The sequence below is a fragment of the Poromitra crassiceps genome (genome assembly GCF_964638095.1).
Source record: "Poromitra crassiceps genome assembly, chromosome: 8".
Lineage (NCBI taxonomy): Eukaryota > Metazoa > Chordata > Actinopteri > Beryciformes > Melamphaidae > Poromitra > Poromitra crassiceps.
In genome coordinates, this window is record NC_139629.1 from 20,835,628 (window position 1) to 20,839,867 (window position 4,240).

The 4,240-nt window shown below is 48.2% G+C and overlaps 1 pseudogene across 1 annotated transcript; it reads left to right on the forward strand.

Moving 5' to 3' along the window:
* The first annotated feature begins 230 nt into the window (after positions 1–230).
* LOC310780549 (NXPE family member 3 pseudogene) lies at positions 231–1,955 on the forward strand (annotated as a pseudogene). The gene has a single exon. The product of its transcript is annotated as an NXPE family member 3 pseudogene (transcript).
* The last annotated feature ends 2,285 nt before the right edge of the window (positions 1,956–4,240 follow it).

The window sequence follows — 4,240 nt, forward strand, 5'->3', positions numbered from 1 at the left end:
CGATGGGAGCCAAGATTATTGTGATGTGATCAGTGAGTGATGTCATCAGTGATGTCACTCGAGCACTTGTGATGTCATCAGTGAGTGATGTCATCAGTGATGTCACTCGAACAATGTGTCCCTTTATAAAGCTTTCTGTTTGAGACATGCGTATGCGTGTCCATAATATAAGTGCATCTCGCTCCAACACCCTGCTGTAGATGTTTTGAATGTTGTCAATGTTTGTCAGAATGAGGTATCCCAAGTATGCGGCCATCTTCCTCCTGGCTCTGTCCATGCTCTACTTCCTGCTGCCTCACATCAACCAGCTGGAGAAAACGCTAGCCGATTGGCGATACGGCAGCATCAGCTCTTCAGCAGAGGACAGCGACTTGCAACTCAACCTGTTGCCCGTCCCACACCCCCATCCCCCCACCCACAAGCGTGACTACTGCAGCTCCCAGCGTCGTGCGCCTGAGGATGTTCTGGAGGAGCGCCTCTTGTTGGATTCCATCGCTTGGCCTGAAACTCCACCTCTGTCTGTGCCTGTTTCCCTGAAACGGGTCAGCGACCCCGCCCACAGCACCTTCACCATCCTGCCAGTGAGGGGTGGGGGGAAGCGGCATGTGGGCGATCACCTGGAGGCTGGGATCCTGATGCGGGATGCCCGTGGGTGTCCCAAGAGCTTCGGGGGAGACGTCCTGGTTGCCCGTCTACATGACGCGGTGCACAGCGCGGGCGTGGCCGGGCGAGTGACGGACCACCTGAATGGCTCATACACTGCCGTGTTCCCCTTACTGTGGGAGGGGCCAGCGCGTATCGAGGTGACCCTGGAACACCCCAGTGAGGCCGTCACAGTGTTGCGCAGGCTGACCAGGGACCACCCTTACCAGGTCATCTTCCAGAGCATCTTCAGATCAAAATCAATATTCTTTCTCCAAGAAACCACAGTTTGTAATGTCTGCTTGCCTTCCAACCAGGAGCCGCTGTGCAATTACACCGACCTGCACACGGGGGAGCCGTGGTTCTGCTACAAGCCCAAGAAACTGAGCTGCGATGACAGGATCAGCCACAACAAAGGAAGCCTCTACCAGATACCTCAGTACCTCATGGCTGAGGAGGAGAAACTCTTCAAAAAAAAAGTCAACATGAAAGTCTTCAGTCGTGCTTCGGGGTCTGACAATGTCACTGTGTTGCCAAAGGAGGAAGGTCACCCAGAGAGGCAGATCAGCATTTTGAAGCCTGAACCTTCTGGATATTACTACCAGGGCTTGTGGCGAGCCCTAAGTGGCACCACAGTTCGCCAGTTCAACAACCCCGCTGTCATCAGCGAGTGTCTGAGAGACAAGGTGGTCCACCTATATGGAGACTCCACCATCAGACAGTGGTTTGAACACCTCGACTCTGTGCTGCCAGACCTGAAGCAGGTTGACCTCCACACCACAAAGGAGGCCGGCCCGCTCATGGCCGTCGACAGCATGCATAACATCATGGTGAAATGGCGCCTGCACGGCGTCCCAGTCCGATCCAAAAACGTTGGGATCAGCGAGCTGCGCTATGTCGCTAACGAGCTGGACAGCCTGGAAGGAGGCCGCCGCACCGTGGTGGTCTTCAGCATCTGGGCCCACTTCAGCTCGTTCCCCATCCAGGTCTACATCCGTCGGCTGCAGGGTGTCCGCAGGGCGGTGCGCCACCTACTGGACAGAGCTCCCCACACGCTGGTGGTCATTCGGACCGCAAACCTCATGGACTATGACTCTCTGTCCAGGACTCACTACCAGGTGCTGGTCAGCAGCACCTGGTACACCCTGCAACGAGACAAGGTGCTCAGAGCTCTGTTCAAAGGCCTTGATGTGCGCCTGGTGGATGCCTGGGACATGGTGCTTGCCCACCACCTGCCCCATAACCTCCACCCACAGCCCCCCATCATCAAGAACATGATCGACGTTCTCTTGTCCTACATCTGTCCACAGTAAAATGGCTGCGTGCCTTGTAGCACCTCATTACATTACATTACATTACGTCATTTGGCAGACGCTTTTATCCAAAGCGACTTACAATAACACATTTTTGTCAGCAATAGAGCAATCAACTATGCAACACAGTCTATAACTACAACCTCTGAAGGAACAGTGGTACAAGTTTAGTTTAGTTTATTTTATTTATTTATTTTTAGAAAGATAGAGAAAGAAGTTAGATCAAGAAGGGCCCAGATGGAGCCTGAAAAGGTGTGTCTTTAGTCTTTTCCGAAAGATCGGCAGTGATTCAGCTGTCCTGACCGAAGGTGGAAGCTCGTTCCACCATTGAGGTGCCAGGGACGAGAAGAGTCGAGATCGGGATGAGCGACTTTTGAGCCCCCGAAGCGAGGGAGGGGCGAGGCGTCCTGCACTGGTGGAGGAGCGAAGGGAGCGCTGAGAGGTTTGGAACCTGACCATAGATTGCAGGTGTTTTATTCTTGTTTTATCGAATCAGTCCTCACATTTTGCTTTTGTGAGCTGCATGGGTCACTTACCCTCAAGAATAAAAACAGACTGCAGTGCATAGTCAAGGTGTGCAGCAAAATTGACAGCACTACCTTAAATGATCTTCCTAACCTATACAAGGATAGGTCCTTGAGGAAGGCCCACTCTATTTTGGCTGACCCTGTCCATCCCCTGTCCTCAGAGTTTAAGTTGCTCCCGTCTGGCCGTAGATAGAGTGTGCCAAGATGCAGGATCAATACATCTAAAAACTCATTCGTTCTTGCTGCTATGGGCTTTTTAAACCGCTGTAGCCTATGTAACTTTTGCCCTGTTTATTTCTGTTGTTTGATTGTTTGTTGATGTTACTGCTGTCTGGACTGCAAATTGCCCCTCGGGGATAATAAAGATAACCTTGACCTTGATGGCATTGACATTATGATAAGTACGGGGCACGGTGGTGCTGTGGTAGCGCAGTCTCCTCACAGCTAGAAGGTCCTGGGTTCGATTCCTGCGTGGGATCCTGTGGCCGCTGGCTTTCTGCTCAGGTGTTATTTCTGCTCATCTTGTATTCAGTATGGGAAACTGTGTGCTGAGGCTGTTTGTGCCGCTACACCTGGGTTACGTCCCAGCTACCATTGTAACCTGCACCAGCTATGTTTTTAAACGTTTCATCATGAAATAGCCATCTAAATAAAGACTTTGTAAATTTTGCCATAAGAGTACCTTGGACCTTTCTTTTTTGAACACAACACAACATACAGTACATTAACAGTTAACAACATTAACAGTTATTATTTTTATGCACAATTTATTATTTATGTTAAATTAAAGTCTTAATGCATTTGCAAATGGTATAGTCCAGTGGTTCTCAAATGGGGGTCCGGGGACCCCCAGGGGTCCGTGGCACTTTGCAAGGGGGTCCGCGAAAAGTTTTCCGGTCATATCGGTATCGGCATAATATCGGTATCGGCAGATATCCAAATTCAGGTATCGGAATCGGATCGGAAGTGAAAAAATGGGGATCTGTACAAGACCTTTAGAGCAGAGGTTCTCAAATGTTTTTCAGCCAAGGACCCCTTACAAGATAAAAAATATACCGGGGACCCCCTCATTCTGATTTGTGATTTTGGGCTAAGCTTAATTGTTTCCACGGTAACATGCTTGACTTTTACTTTGATAGGTTTGTTATTAGAATGTAATCCATGAACCATTTTAGATTTAAAGCATAAACTATTTTCGTTAAACTGTGAAGATTTTGCAAAAAAAAAAATTTTTTTTTTTTTTTTTTACATTACATCTACATTACGTCATTTAGCAGACGCTTTTGTTTTGTCCAAAGCGACTTACAATATCACAATTTGTCAACAGTACAGAAAACCACTATGCAACACAATCAATGACAGCCAAGATATTTTGATAGACTAGCACCATGTAGGAAGTAGTTTGAGAAGGAATAAGTAACATGTAGATTTTTTTTTTTTTTTACCTGAAAACTTTTCGCGGACCCCCTGGCAAAGTGCCACGAACCCCTGGGGGTCCGCGGACCCCCATTTGAGAACCACTGCTCTAATGTATACTTCTGTATGTATTTCTCTATTCGCTATTTATATTCAAATACTGCATCACCCTCTATAGCTGTGTTTTATAGTTTTAAAAAGGTGCACAGACCCATTCAACATAGGCTACTACTGTGTTACATACTGTACAGTTACACAGAAATGTGGAAACACAAGCGACAGAGGAAGTACATTGTGTCTGTTCTTACACAGGTCTGCACTGCCACCTTGTGGTACATACCA